Below are 16,640 nucleotides of genomic sequence, written 5' to 3' on the forward strand. Positions count from 1 at the left end.
GAGGGAGGCACCAAGGAGAGAGAATTCACATCCAAACCCCTGGGAATAAGATCATCTCTCCTTATCCTACATCTGCTCTATTTCCCAGGAGACAGGATAAGGAGCAAAATACCTAGCACAGGCAGTTCTGTTGCCTATTGATTTCTAGAGTGACTCTGCCCTTCTCAGCCCCACGTACTGTATGCCATCCATCTAGCCACAGGCTTACTCACAGAAGCCACTTTCTGTAGAGACATAATTGGTCATTGGCACAGAAACTACAGAAACAGTTGTCGCACAGCAGAAATGTTTCCATTCCCCTTTCCCTTGGGGCAAACTGTATTACCATTAATTCCCCAGTCCAGTGCAGCTGAGCACTGCCTCGGGTTGAATGCCCTCTTAACCAAGGCAAACTCCCAACAATGAAAAGCGGATGTAAAATGGCCTCCCATTAAAAATGAGAAATTCCAATCAAGCTTGGATGCCAAGTGAATTTGGTGTAATTCCATATGGAGTTTTAGTTGACAAGCAGAGAAAAGCATTTAACAGAAGAACTGAAAGGGGAATAAGGGATTGGCAATTACTGCGGCATGTGCAAAAAAGGAATACATCGTGTTAAAGGAAGGTTACTGATAAATCAATCATTTTCAATAGCGACCATGGCACAAACAATTGCAGCGCATTAGGCTTAAGAAAGATGAGGCAAATGGGAGCAGCGAAGGGCGAGCTGAATAATCATGGAGACATAGAATCTCTCTTAAAGAGATTAAGAGTTCAGTTTGTTTAGCCAAGCAAATTGATGGGAGGGGAAGAAGGGAGCGCAGAATCTCCTAGACAGGTGAGTGGAGGAAGAAAAATGTTTGAGGACCTCCTTAGAAATGCAAACACATAGAGAAACGGGGCTAATCACTAGCAAGAGAAAAGAGCTGGAAAGAAATGGCACAATTTGGCACAATATCTATATGTATATATTACCCTTGAGACTGAACGCTGGAAGAGTGAGGTTCTTGGGCAGGAAGGGCAAGATGCCTGCTTGGTTTTCAAGAGTTTGATAATTATTGTTTGGTAATTACTTTTACAAAAAGACCAGAGGAGGTGGCTATCTGTAATGCCTTTTAGACTTTTGAGACTTAGTTCTCTTTCATCTGTAGGTGCAAATTTCTACTTGGGAAAGGTCACATGCAGGCATACACTGGCATTGTAATTTCTTGTGGTTAGCATATGCATGAGCTTTAATAAAAGGCAGCACCTGAGAAGTCACAACTTCCTTCTTTTATAAATGTATGTAGGAATCTTAGTTAGAATAAAGAGAATGCATCTTTTATATCTCCATGAGGAAGTACTAGTTTCCCTGGTGCCAAAACAAGTTTATGTTCCAGTCTGTGCCTCTGACAAATGTTGGTTGGAAAAAGGAATGCGTTTCTTACACTTTCAAAGACTCACTTCTCAAAAAAAAAAAAAGAAAAATCTCATACTGATTAATGCATTTATCCCAGATTTACACTGACGTGTGACTGAAATTAAAATCACAGCCCTCACAAGTGTTTTTTGTAGGGAAAAAGCATTTTTCATAGTGAAACTCTGGAGAATTTCATGAGAAAAAGGTACCTAAAAGTCTCCTTCACCATGGAAAAAACCCTGCACTCACTACCAAGATTATCAAGGTAAGAGTCTCACCTAATCTAATTGCAAGTAATCTGGCAGCAAAGCCTTATGAGTTAGCAAATCTCCATAAAGGAATGCTGACACACCATATAGGTAACAAACAGCTGGTGTTCGAAGAAAGGGAAGGGGATAATATAAGCAGTAATAAAGCAGGCACTTAGAAATCAGTAGAGATGATCCTTTTGTTCTCAGCTTTTAGCTAAGTGTTCCTGGGTTTGAACACAGACTGTCAAAGATTTTGTGTTTGGAAGAGTTTGTTCCATTTGTGGAAGAAACTTTTTTTGCTATCAATACTACGCCTTATCCCAATAGAAAGGGAGCACAGTCATAGTTGTCAAGTAAAGATACGGGAAGGTGAAGAGAAGTACTATATCACACACTGAATGTTCTTATACTAGTAGTGGCCAAGATTGTGATATTCCACTGGAGGATTTAATACACTGCTGCAATGGTTCAGTGACTGAGGTAGGTGAATACAGAAATAAATGTAACTTCCTGTGACTCATGTGCAGTGATTAATAATCCTCTTAACCTTGAATGAGCAACTGAAACCCCAGGAGAGAATAAACTCACTGAAAAGGGAGAGTACAGAGGAAGAAAAGAGGAGCGTAAATGAAACACTATCTTTCTTCATGTATAAGCACTAAAAGTCATGCAGAGTGAATATGGAGAAGAGACTCCTTCCAAGCTAGAAAGGTGCTGGTAGCCAACCATCAGCTGACTACAGAACATGGAAGCAAGTAAGGAAGAAATCTGCTTCTCTTTCAATGAAATGTGAGGTGCGGCAGAAGCAAAGAAGGAACAGAAAGTGCTGGTTGAGCAGAGTAAGTATGTACTGGCGTCAGCATTCCCTTGTAGAGGTGGGGACATACTCTTTGAATGCAGGGAGTAAAGATACAAGTCTAATTACCGTCATAAGCTCTCCTCTGCAAACTCTTAATCTGTTGGCGATTCTGATGCTTAAAAGTAGGATCTTGGAAAATACTGAAAGTGTCTGTAAATTCATACAGCATAGAGTATTATCATTCGTCAATGGGTGCAATTCTTAGCTCCTTGATGACTTACTACTTCAAAGATTACAGTGGAAATTGGGATAGATTGTTGTTTTGCTGAAATTGTCGAGTATTTTTCTTTGTGTTCACATTAATATTGACACGCAAATTCTCTAATAGTTTCTAGCTTTCAAGTGGTTACTTTAACTGTATTACCTGAGGTTTTTAACTCTGTTTTTCATAATAGAACTGTTTTAAAGCTAATTTAATGGGCATCTTAAAACCTTTCAATATCTTTTGGGCTTTAACAATAGCACTGCTCTGCAATAGCTGGGAGATGAAAAGAATTCTGTTCAATAAAATGTTAATGTCCAGCGCAAGCATCCCGCTCTGTTTAAAAAAAGCAACAGAAATTAACTAATGAAATGGCCTGTTAAGAGTTGAATTAACACTGCATGCTTTATTTCCGTGTTATTTCTCTGTGGATAGAAAACAGCAGGGAAAATGACCCTGCCTTTCATTTATTATGGCTTTCTAGAAATCCTAGAAATCTAGAAATCCTAGACTCTGAAAAAGGAGAATTCACTTGCATGTAAATAAGGCTTATTGACTTGGGGAGCAGGATCATGCTCAGTATTTATTTTACTTAGTACTTTAATGCCATACCCAACAGTGGGTTCCCGATGGTATGTTCAGGCATCTTGACTATGACAATGAGTCATGTCAAACAAAATACAGACCTTTTACTCCAAAGTGCCTGAACTCCCTGATAACAATGTAGCTCTGCATACAGTAATTGCACATACGCACAAAGGAGTTAGGCTAAAACTATGTCTGGGACTGTGTACTTGACACTTCTGACTCTTGAGCACTGATTTTTATGCTTCCTCTTTTCCATAAAGATGTTCTTGTAGGAAATAGAAACTAAAAGCATATGCAACTGTCAAGTGATTGTGATGAAAAGCCAGACAGGTTGCTGAATCTGGCCTTTCAATATTTATTATTGCCAGGATGCTTTTAAACAGCACTTTAGCAGCAGCTGAAATTATTCCAATGTACCGCTTTATTGTAGCCCATATTTATAAAATGAAGTCATAGATTTTATAGACTGTAGGATTAGATTTAAAAAACTTTTGTCTCTTTTGGAGGAAAATACTTTAAGCCAGGAGGATAAATTTTTTAAGTAACAATGGTAAAATAAAATGACCCACGTTTCTTACATGAAGTGAACCTGAATTTCTTTATAGAGCCTTGCTCTATATGTGCATGTCAGTCAAATCGGATCCTAGTTTGCTGCGTGTATTTCTCACACTGTTGCACCTCAAAACTAAGAGCTTTGTGCTGCATTAATAGAACTGTTTGCTTTTTTCTCTCACACTGTGAATTACAAACCTCCCTCTCTCTTCTGGGAGAGGAGGGAAATGGGTATATTGAGAATAAAGAATCCAGCATTGTAAATAATGTGTTTTGGGGTTTTGTTTTAAATATCCACTCAGATGTCTGCAGAAAACCATGGTCACCTTGTTGGTGGCAGACAAAGAATATTCTAGAGACAGCATGTCTAGATGACTTCAGCCTAAAAGCAGGGCATACAGCATAACTAGTTCCCTAAGAGAAGATGGAAATCTGGGCAGTAAACAGTTTTTACTGCTAGATGAACTTGGGTAATTCTTATGTAGATGGGACAGGAAAAACAAGATCCAAATGGAGAGCAACTCTTATGATATTTCAAGTCGGGCAGAAGCTGGAAGAAGCAGCACGCTCACCAAGTCTCTTCTGTGTCTATCTTCTGCTGTGTGCCATAAACAGAGGGGAGTAATACTGCACTTCAGTTCCATTGAGCTCATCAACCTTCCTGCAGGAGGGAGCTTATAGCGTGTGCTGCTTATGTGGGAAATTGCCAGCATGCATATACTTGATTAGCCAGCGTATTATGAATCAGGGTCATAGCTGGAGTAGTTGCTTTGTTCAGAGATGCTCAGATCCCTCGGGTAAGCAGCTAATTGCAGGAAATCTTTTAAAGCAAATGTGTGATAGGAAGAAAGCAATGAATATTGTTTAGTCAAAAGACAGGAGTGGTTCCTTTGAATCAGTTCTCTTGCATAATTATGTAATTAGGGCATGTCCTATTTTTAATTAAATCTCTTGCATATTCATGAAAATACTCTGAACCTGTGGACCAATTGGCACAACTCTTATTTTTAAAATGTAGTTTGTATAAAGGAATGCCCTTCAATCTTTTTTTTCCCTTTCATATTACTGTGCAAATACATATTTCACCTTATTATACATAGTTATCCTGTATTGCCTGTCAAAACTAAAATATTATGGTAAACTATTGATACAAAATTCCCAGAGAAATGTTTTAAATGGAGAACACAAGAAGCTGCTGCTCTGAAATACTAGTATCACAATTGGTTTTTGTTGGACAGCTTGACCTGTGTAAGTTATCAGTCTGTGAGTGGTATTCAGAAAGTACACTTCAGTTCCTCAGCTTTTCAAATACAACAGCGACTCTGTATTTGCAGTCTGCTGACAATCCATGCTCCCCGAACTTTGTTTTGTTTCTTGTGGGCTCCTGTGACTCTTCCTGTTCTTCTGCCTCTTTAACAGCAGCATTAGCTTTGATTCCTCTTCCGTCTTCCTGCTTCTTTTTGGGAGTCTTGCTTTCTTACCTGACTCTTGTTCTCACGTCTGCCATTTTGTAGGCTTGCTCAATGTTGTGTGTGAGGGCAAACAGATGTAAGCTCTGCTTTCCCTGTGTGTTTTAGATACTGGCATTTAGGTGAGGCTGCGCATTTTGATTTACCACTATACCTCCATGTGTTTCCATTAGCTTATGAGTCATACCCTATATGTACTGCAGGAGTTACACAGGCAGTTGGACTAGATGGTTGTTGTAGGTCCCTTCCAACCTACATTGGAACCACTCCATTCCATTTCATTCCTATTCGGAGGTCAGATGGTAATGCACCATAATATTCTGCCCAGACATTAATAATTCTTTCATAAAGTTAGTCTGTAACTGATCCCTGATCATTTCCAATGTGCATTTTACTGCTTTGCTATATTTAACTGTTTTTTCATTTGAGACTTCAGTTCCTTCCATCTTTCAATTCTGGACTTGACTTCTACCTAGCAGAACATAAAAGCAACATGAAGAAAATACTCTGACCGTTCCTTCTTCTCTAGCGAGAGTGGGAATGAAATTGGAAGCTGCAAAGAAATAGTTCTTGTGACAAGTGCCACCGAGTTCTCATGGAAGTCTTATTTTTTATGTGTAACCCTGTAGAAGAGCAGGGATCTTTCACTTGGTTCAATATCGAACAAAGATAAGCGTGCTGAAATATATTAAGATCACATAATTAGCCCTAAGGGGGGGTCCAGCCTTCACCACAGAATTTGCACTTCAGCCGCAGATTCCCGTGAGCTGGCTGCGTGCTGCGGAGCTCTTCGTGTGCCATTGTCCCAGAGGCGCTCAGCTGTCACGGCAGCATCAGCTCTACAGAAGCAAAACCCAAAACTTCTTTCCAGGACGCTCGGTACCGCCACCACGAAGAGCACCTGCGGCGGTGCCCCGCTCTGGAGCGAAATCATCTCAGCGTCAGAGGCTGCCCTGAGGAAATGCCGGGTTTTGCTCCCCACTGACTCACGCCTCGGCCAGACGACGCCTCGGCGAGGTGCAGCATAGCCGCCACCCGCCTCCGCCGGGGCTGTCAGCATAGGCCCTCGCCCCCGGACCCTGGGGGCCTTCATCAGCATCCTCCTCGCCCTCACGGCGGCGACAGACGGGTGTTGCGCTGAGGGCGCGGCGGGGAGGCCATTGCGCTCGCGCTCCCCTCGCGACCCGCCGCCTGCTCCCGCTCCCCTCCGCGGGGGAGAGATGACGTCATGGATTGGGAGGGGGGCGCGGTGGGAAAGAAGGGCGCGCGGGGGCCTGTGGGAGAAGAAGGGGGAGCCGCCATGTTGGGCGGGGCGGCGGGCAGGAGGGGAGCCGGGGGCGGGCGCAGGGGCGGTGGCGGCAGCAGCAGCCGCAGCAGCCGGGGCGGCGGAGGCGGCGGCTGCCTGCAGCTGTCAGCGCCCGCTCCTCCGGGGCCGGGCCGTGCGCCGATCGCCGCGCCTGTCAGGCTGGGCCTGTCAGCGCCTTGAAGGAAGCACTGTGAGGGTATCGTGGTGCCGACCCGCTTCCTTCCTTCCTTCCTTCCCTCTCTTCGGTCCTCCCCAGCCCCCCCAAAACCCTTTTCCTTCCTCCCTTCCGCCCGCCCACCGCTGACATCCTCCTCCGGTCGCCTCCCCCCCCCCCCCCCCGCCCCGGGCTGCGCGGCCCCCGCCGCCTCAGCGAGCGCTGCGCACATCGCCCGAGCCTGCAGCACCGAGCGGTGAGCCGGGGGGGCTGCCCGCGCCCGGGGAGCGGCAGCGGGAGGGAGGGAGGGAGAAGAGGTGTGAGGGGTTGTGGGGGGAGAAGGTTGTTTAGTTTTTTGTGCCCTTTTTATCTGCCGTTACGCAAACAACAAAAGGCTGCGCTGGCCGGCTGGTCCCTCCGCAGCGCCGCTGACAGCCAGCCCCTTCGGTGGGGTGGGTGTTTTTTTTTTTTGGGGGGGGGGGGGGGCGACGAGGACACACGCGAGGTTGGTTTTCGGTGTGTTTTGTGTAAATTTCTATCAGTTACGGTCACCGGGAGGGTGGGAGAGGAAGCCTCCACCACCACCACCCGCGGCGGGGATGGGGCATCGGCTTGGCTTTGTCCCCTTCTCCTCTCGGTGCTGCGGCGGGGCCGGGCGCCGCCCAGGGAGGGAGCCCGGGCAGAGGCGAGTGAGGGCGGCTGCCGGCCTCCTCCCCCCGCCCCCGCCCTCCGCGGCGATCAGCTCGGCTCCGGGGGGCTGCGGCGCCTGGGTTTGACTTCTTAGCACTTAGCTGAGGTCTCTTGTTCTTACTGCTAATTCATAAATGGGGAAAGATGAAGTGGGGGCAGCGCTTTCTTGGGTTTTGTAAATAGTGACCGGATTTATGTATTGTAGGTCACCCACCATGCTGTAGTCGGAGGCGATTCGTAGACTTAGGTCTTGGCCAGATTTCTGCGCTTCTAAAATAAGGAAAACGTTGATTAGGAACATGCTATTCTAGCAAAATGACGTGAATACATCACTGACTTAATTGATAACTGTATCTTTTAGGGCAGAGATTAATTAGAAAGACACTTTAAAATCTTACTCATTCTGGCCTCGTGTTTCTGAAATTTTTGGGTAACAAGATGCCCGATTTGTAGATTTTGTGATTACTTGTCTGTAATCACAAGATGGAACTTCTTGACTCCTTATTGAATTCTGTGTTCTAAGCATATTGAAGCATATTTTAATGTCCAAAGTGGCATCACCTAATGTAATGTTACCGCCTGGCTTTTTGAAGGCTACTAAATCAATGGTGGTGCTCTTACTCTTTTTTTTTTTCCCCCCTGTTAATGGTTTCCATTAGTGTATATGATTTAAATGTAGCAGCAGTGCTTAAGTACTGCTCGTGCAATCAGAATACAGAATCAGAAAATAAAAACAGCTAGAAAAAAGTGGAAGTTTGTTTTTATAGTTTGCTTGGAACAGCAAAATGGTGAGCAAATATTATTCATGATATAAAATACTTTCACAATTATACATAAAAATACATAAAATGAAGACTACTAAAATGTAATTTTAGTGTTCTTGCAGTGGGCAGAAGGTTTAGTAACAATTACTCTGGGAAGTAATTGTCTCTTTCACTTCCACTTTTGTATTTGCACTTCACTTAAATAGGAAACTTAGGCCCAAAGGGTGCGCAATGGAAGCTAAAAAGGAACCTTCAAGATTTAGACAGTTTAGCATTTTAATTAAAAAAAAAAAAACACAAACCACCAACAAAAAACAACCGAACAAAAAACCTAAACAAAACTAAAACCACCACCTTTTTGAATGCACCAAACTGTTTTGGAAAAAAGCTTTATTTTAATTGATGATGAATGCCAAAGCTTCAGCAAAACATGATACAGGATATTACAGCCCTAGGATTATAGATACAATTGAAAGTAACATATTCAGCATTTACTGTCAGCAGAGAGAAAGCTGATCCATCTGGTGATTGTGAGCAGAAGACCTTTTATATTGTAAGTCACTTGAACAATTATTTTTGTGAACACATGGTTTAAGAGGACCTTTTTGTGAAATTACAACAGATGTGGGGAACTCTAGCAGTTCCATTAGATATGTATTTTATATAATATAGAACCATATGAGTAAATGCAGGGAATTTAAATTGTCAGTTCCTGAAACTCGCACAACAATGCAGTATCACTTCTGCATCATGTTGCAGTTAAAGTTTGGCAGCCTTTCTGTTTCTGAAGGATGATGATGGAACTGGACAATTCCAGTAATCAGAAATTCTAACAGCAATTTGAGCTTATATTCCCTTCACTTTTTAACTAAGGAAAGCATGCTATCATATGTAATTAAAAAAGAGAATAAAGTTAACCTCCAAACGTCTCGTGAAATAGCCTCATTTACTGTTTGTCAAATTACTATGATATGCTAACCGTGCCTTGTTAACGGAAACTGATTTTTAAAAAGGCCTGTGTTTGACAAAAGAAGAATTGCATACAAAATTGTTAATTAAGTTTGCAGGAGTCTGGAACATGATCTTTTGAACGTTTTTGACACACAAGTATCGAAATGATAACACACACTTAAGTCATTTAAGAGCAATTGCTACTTCCTGTGTTTATGAAGAATTTACTGTGATAATGTCAGAAAACCCTCACTTGCATGCTACTCTTATGCAGTATACATACCTCTCTGTACATGCATATATGTGTATCTATTTGTGGATGCACACGTAACCTGCATATGTCTCTTATTTAATTGGGAGGTTGGGGAAATATTGTAGGCTCATATTCAGGTATGAGTCCATTTAACGCAGCTTCTGTTTCTCGTGAGACATGGGCTTGTGCAGTTTCTTTCATCTCTTCCTCTGTTTAGCTTCTGTGGCAGACGTGCAGTTGGATTTATTCTGTGATTAATAGCATGTCTTCAGATGCGTAGCTTGTGACTATTTTAAACTTAATTCAGTGTACAAATACTTGTTAACATATTTTTGTAAGAGGAGTGGAAAATAAGGAAATCTGGGTAAATTCATAAATAAGCAAAATATACTTCTGTATTTAATGTTGAAGAGCATAGTAGCAGATAGTGATGGGGACAAGCATGCTAGATCTAGTTAAATAAAAACCTCTCGTAGTCTGTCTGCCTCCAGGGTGTTGTTCAGTATGACACAACTGTCGTAAAAATGGACCAATTCCATGATCGTTGCAATGAAGTCACTAATCACGGGCTTTTCTCTTAAACCAGCCTGTATAAGACAATGTGGTTCCCACGTATTTTTAAATTGTTTTATAGTAACACTGTGTTTACCTTGACCAAAGTTTAGAAAAATGTTTCTTTTCAATGTTAACTCTCAATTTCCTTAAAACAAAATTATGACACAAATAAAGTCTAATAGATACTTTGTGGTAACCAAGTACCAGTCAAAGACAGATTGTTCATTCTAAAAAGAAACGTTTTTAACTTCAAAATTGAACTGATTATAATAGTTATATCCTGAGTCATAGTTGGCTTCAGGTATTTTTGAAATATTAAGGCTTTCCCAGTAATTTCTTTAGTGAAACATTTTCCTTTCTGAAAGCAGGCTGTAGAAATAAGTGTGGTTCCTTTGAAAAATTACTTAATCAATAAATGCCTGACCAGAAAAAAGATGCACTTTTGCTGGCTTAGATTTGCTGAGATGCTTTTGTTGCCTTCATTTTATGGGATTTAAATCGGGCACTTTGTTAGAGGGTCAGAGCCAGAATTACAGACGCTCTCAGTGATAAAGGAGTTATTTCCATAGGGTTCTGTGTGAGGTGCTTTGCAGGCATCTGGCATAAGACGGCATTACAGTTGGGGTGGTTTTTTTGTATGCTAGTCAGTTAATATATTTTTAATAATGACAGGCCATAGCAAGTAGGCAAGCATAGGACTGAGGATGTATGCTTCCAGTGCCCATAATATATTTGGGAATGTGAAAAAAGGAGTTGTTCTCAGAGAACAAATACTAAAGCACAATTAACACTAGATATGCTAATTTCTTATAATGTTAATAAAATTAATTTCTGATAGTTGTCAGTTTCTTTGGATTCAGTCAGCTAAGAAAACAGATGCAAGTAATAGTATCTGTGTGTTGATTTAATCACTGTTTGTTTCTTTGAATCCAGTTTATCTCCCATGGACTCTACTATTTAACTCTTTTTAGTGCAATCAGAAACAATCTTTACTCTGGAAGCTGTGTTTTGACATGTATGTAGAATTAAATTGAATTTATTTTGTCAAATAATTATTGTTGGTCATCTGTCTTGCTCAAAGTTAGGAAGCATGGGATCGTGTAATCTTCTATTCCAAATATGCTTTCCCTCTGTTGTCTGCTTAAATGTACAGATTTCTTACATGGTTTCTCAATATCAAGTCTTGCTTACAGGTAAAAGCAATAAAATATATTTTGTGGGTAGACTTAAAAGTGAGCAGTTACCTATTTTGGTTCTTTTGTAAATATCTGACATAAAACCCATTCATCCTATTAAGATTTGTTTCTGGGGTTATATCAGAACTACAGCTGATTTTATTAAATTTCAAAGTGAATAGAGCGAAGGATGTAACCAGTCTAGTCAATAGTACTGGCTTCCTTACCTATCAGTAGCGTTGGGCTGATGGCTAATTGTACTCTACTTACTATGTGATGTACCCCAGCAAACTATTTTAAAAAGTTAATGTTGCATTAATTAACATTCAGAAGGTCAAGAAATGCGTGACGTAAAGCTGAACTTTTTGGTACTACTTAAAAATTTGTACCTAAAAATCAGTCTTTTTAAAGGACAGTACTTACATTTTGTGGAATTATCAGGTAACTGTATATCTTAATTCTTACTAATTTGCATTACGTACAAGCACTGATGTTATATTCATAAACTGTTTCTTAAATCCTATGCTGCTATCCCTTTTGGCAGCATATTACTACTAATATTTTATAGTGTTCTAATATTGTGCTTTGTCTGGAGAGACCACAAGTAGTTAAATATTAACAAAAAATTAAGATTACTTGCAATGTGCTGCTATTTGTGTGTGTATGCACCATTCCACAGTGTAGAAGGTGGTGGGTTTAAACTTCTAAAGGGATTGCAGTAACTGCATTCCTGCAATGTATCTTGAGTTTACTCCTTCCAGCTGACAGTAGATGAATGATTGGCAAAGCATTACGGACTGGCAGGGGAGAAGGGGGGTTCTGTGTTGGGGGTGGGTTTGCCTCCCCCCCTTCCGCCCCCCGGCCCCTGAATAGAATGTTGTGTTTAAGATTGAGTGCTTTTATGGTTGCTTCTTTATTAAACAACATCAGGCTGAATAGTGTAGGAAAGCCACAGCTCTGTTTTTCTCTTCCGTTTTGAGCAGCATCCAATTCAGGTAGACTGGTGTTAACTCCCTCATCTTCACCACAAGTGGATTTTACTATACCGTCCTCACCTTTAACATTTCATTTGTTCGTGTGCTTAAACTGGATGTTCCTCCCTACACCCCCCAGATCATATTTAGTGTGTGTTGAGAGGGAGAAGGGCTGGTTAAAAAAGTGGGATTCCTCCCCCTACCACCTCAGTGTAGGGGGTGGCTGTGTGTAGACAGATTACTACAACCAGTGGGATGGTAATCTGTGAGGATATAGGGGAGGTTACAGGTTTGAGATAGGAGAATAGCAACCTCCTAAAATGTTTCTGCTGGCAGAATAGTAATATATAATCAATGTCGAAGGATGTAGTTGAACTTGTCAGTCTCAGTGCTGGTTTATATAGTTCCACACTCCGGTTGCTTGTTCCATGTCCTTATTCTGTTAACACAGTTTGATGCAAGGCAGCATCATAAAATAGGTGTATTTTGGCTGTGTTCGTGTCCTGGACCTTTTCCTTTTCTCTCCCCACACTTCTGACTGAAAAATAATCCAGTAAAAGGTGCAGATCCGTAGTTCGATTTATGATGGACAAGAGTGCTGTGCTGGCATGATGGAGGATGTGAATGGAATGTATGGCTGCACGAGGAGCATTGCTTATTATCTCTGACCATAGCCTTAGTGAGTGAACGCCCATGGTCTTGTGTTTGCAGGAAGCCAGAACAGATGATTTGATGGACATTTCTGTCTCTAAGTTCCTCTGTACATAGAAGGCAATAATGTGTGGAAGGTACAAGAATGCATTATTGTTTCTATTTGCCATTTCCTTGGATGTAGCCCAGTTACATTTAGTATAACGAATATTGCTGTATTCAGTATTACAGAGCTGGCAGATCTTCAAGGATGCTTTCCATAGAACACAAGAGCTTTTGATCCCCAGGTGTGAGAAACCAGACAAGGAAGGCAAGAGACCAGCATGGCTGAGTTGAGACCTGCTGGTCAAACTAAAGGGCAAGAAGGAAGCGCACAGGCAGTGGAAGCAGGGACAGGTATCCTGGGAAGACTATAGGGACACTGCCTGGTTGTGAAAGTGAACTCCCCATGACGAGCAAGACTGACAAACTGGTAACAATGGACAAGGAGAAGGCTGAGGTACTCAATAACAATTTTTTTGCCTCAGTCTTCGCTGGCAACCTTCCCACACCTCTTGAGTGGATAGACCACAAGGCAGGGACTGGAGAAGCAAAGTCCCTCCCACCATAAGAGAAGATCAGGTTCATGACCAGTGAGGAACCTGAACATACAGAATTCTATGGGACCTGACAAGATGCGTCCCAGAGTCCTGAGGGAATTGGCTGATGTAGTTGCCAAGCCACTCTCCATGATGTTTGAAAAGTTACGGCAGTCAGGTGAAGTCCATGGTGACTAGAAAAAGGGAAACATTGCACCCATTTTTAGAAAGGAGGATCCTGGGAACTACTGACCTATCAGCCTCACCTTTGTGCCTAGGAAGATCATGGAACAGATGCTCCTAGAACCTATGCTAGGGCACATGGAGGACAGGGAGGTGATTCAAGACAGGCAGCAGAGCTTCACCAAGGGCAAGTATCTTCATCAGTGTCACGGACAGCGTGATCAGCTGCACTCCCAGAAAGTTTGTGAATGACACCAAGCTGAGTGATGTGGTTGACGTGCCTGAGGGATGGAATGCCATCCAGGTGGACCTTGGACAAGCTTGAGAAGTTAGCTCATGTGAACATCATGAGGTTCAACAAGGCCACATGCAGGGTCCTGCACCTGAGTCGGGGAAACCCCCAGAATCAATACAGGCTGGGGGATGAAGGGATTGAGAGCAGCCCTGCCGAGAAGGACTTGGGGGTAGTGGTGGATGAAAAGCTGGAGATGAGCCAGCAATGTGCGTTCGCAGCCCAGAAGGCCAGCTGTATCCTGGGCTGTATCAAAAGAAGTGTGGCCAGCAGGTCGAGGGAGGTGATTCTGCCCCTCTACTCTGCTCTGGTGGGACCCCACCTGGAGCACTGCGTCCAGCTCTGGAGCTGTCAGCACAGAAAAGCCATGGACCTGTTGGAGGGGGTCCAGAGGAGGGGCCACAAAGATGATGAGAGGGCTGGAGCACCTCTTCTGTGAGGACAGGCTGAGAGAGTTGGGGTTGTTCAGCCTGGAGAAGAGAAGGCTCTGGGGAGACCTTATAGCGGCCTTTCAGTACTTAAAGGGGGTTTATAAAAAAGATGGGGACAAAATTTTTATCAGGGCCTGTTGTGATAGGACAAGGGGTAGTGGCTTTAAACTAAAAGGGCGTAGATTTAGACTAGATATAAGGAAGAAATTGTTTACCATGAGGGTGGTGAAACACTGGAAGGGGTTGCCCAGAGAGGTGGTAGACGCGCCATCCCTGGAACCATTCAAGGTCAGGTTGGAGGGGACTCTGGGCAGCCTGATCTAGTTGAAGATGTCCCTGCTTATTGCAGGGGGGTTGGACTAGAGGACCTTTAAAGGTCCTTTCCAACCCAAATTATTCTGTGATTCTCTGATCTTCGCAGCATCTCCACCCAGATGCCCCCAGGGTTTGAGCTGAGGTGAGCCGCTGAAGTGGTGATGACCTTTAAAGGTCCTTTCCAACCCAATCTATTCTATGGTGTGATAAAACTTTTCTGAGGGGTTCTGGTCTGGGATGATTCTGAAACACGGGATGCTGGTGCTTGGGTGGGTATTCCTGGGGGGTAAAGAGATCATGCAGAGATGACAGGTAAGATTTTGTTGCGGTCCTGATAGATGTCTTAGCCAGATGTCCTAATTTTTGAAGGATTTCTTATCTATCCTGTATCTTTTGAAAAGGCAAGAGGAACCACAGGATGACTTTGACTCGTCGTCCCAGTAATTTGCCATTACTTAATTACATCTCCTTTCCGTTATTCAGAAAAGAGGTAAAGGCAGATTAATGATTCAGTTACTCTCCTTTTAAGTCTTTCTTATTCAGTTGGTATCAATTTCTCTCATAGTACTTTTAAGTTAAAATTATATGCTGCATTTTGATTTTAGAGCACACTTAAAATACTGATCTTAGAGTACTCATTTAACTTCAGAAAAAATTTCTTAATTTGGAGTTTGTGCAGAATGCAGGTAGAGAGCGAAGATGCACAGCGTATTTTTGAAAGCAACAGCCGGTGGGGTTTGAATTACAGAGCCTGCTTGTAGTTTGTGTGGCCATTGAATCTAGATCCCCACCCAATTGTTATGTTAGCAAATGGCCTGTCTGATTTTATTAATTTTTTTCTCCACCCCACTCCCCTCCCCCAGTCTGGCTGCGCATGGAGAAATACTTGAAAGTGCATGATACGTTGCTTTTAGTGGCACAGTTGTTTTAGGAAGTGACTGTTCTGCCGTCCTCAGGACTGGGGTGCTTTCAAAACAGACTTATCCAAACGACATGGTTTAAAAAATAATATTAAAAATGTTTCTTTCTATTTCTTTTGTGTCTGTTTTCCAGTTAATGTGTGTTCTTGTGCTGTGTCACTCCACCAGAAGAGTAGTGTAGTGCAGCAGGATGGTGGGAACTGTCACGCTAGTGTTGTTACCACAGCCAGTATTTCAGGAGTTCCAAAAGAGAACCCAGTGCCCCAGCACTAAGATAAGTTAAGAATGTGAAAGATCACGGAGAGGAGGCTAAAAATATGGTTCGATCCTCAGGTGAGACTGCACAGAATATTAAGGGGACAGTGTCAGATGCTGGTTAGGGTCTGGTGTACTGCTCCGTACTTCCTGGCCCAGTAGAGTTCAGATAATATGAGTAAAACCTGCAGATTATGGAGTACTTAAGAAGGAAATTATTCCCAACCTTGCAACAAAATCAGCTCTTTACTGTTGTAAGTAAGAAACAGTGAATGATACAAGGTTGTTTTTCTGGACTGCCTTTGGACCATTGCATCATTTGCTTTCTATGAAATGAAATTTGCAACGTGTAAAAAAGAATTAGTCTGATAACTGGTGATTGCCATTGAAAGCATAAATTTTTGATGTAATGTTTAATGGAGTAGAATAAATCCCTTCTCAATACTAGGGATAATGCCTGAACTATTTAATTGTGCAACTCTTTTTCTGTAGTCATTTTGGAAGAATTAGATTAGTGGGTTTGTATTTTATGGTTTTTTAATGGAAGAATAAGCAGGGGGAGGCTACTTTCCCTAGAGCTTGAAAGGAGACTACACAGTTTGTGCATCTTAATGTGAACTGTTAGATAGCTTCAAAACCAGATTTAAGGATTTGCTAAACCTAAGGGCTAGTGTGTGCTGAAGCAATGTTTGTGGATGTTCCTTTTATGTCTGCAGAAGAAATTGCTGGTTTTCTCAATTTGGTTCAAATAACCCTTCTTGTCAATGTCCTCAAGCATGTAAGAGCAACGTAATCTGTACTTACAGTAAATTGTCAGCAAAGCTTCCCACATAGATCCAATAATGTGAGGCAAGATGCAGCCTTCTCTGCCCTTCCTGCATGCATTTTTAAATG

The 16,640-nt window shown here is 42.3% G+C and overlaps 1 protein-coding gene across 1 annotated transcript in view; it reads left to right on the forward strand.

The window, feature by feature from the left end:
* Nucleotides 1–6,557: 6,557 nt before the first annotated feature.
* KLC1 (kinesin light chain 1) overlaps nt 6,558–16,640 on the forward strand; it is a 51,905-nt gene continuing 41,822 nt past the window's right edge. Inside the window, 1 exon segment of the mRNA XM_063333262.1 lies at nt 6,558–7,015. The gene's annotated coding sequence lies outside the window, so the exon portion shown is untranslated.

Source organism: Chroicocephalus ridibundus, chromosome 4 (genome assembly GCF_963924245.1).
Source record: "Chroicocephalus ridibundus chromosome 4, bChrRid1.1, whole genome shotgun sequence".
NCBI classification, from domain to species: Eukaryota; Metazoa; Chordata; class Aves; order Charadriiformes; family Laridae; genus Chroicocephalus; species Chroicocephalus ridibundus.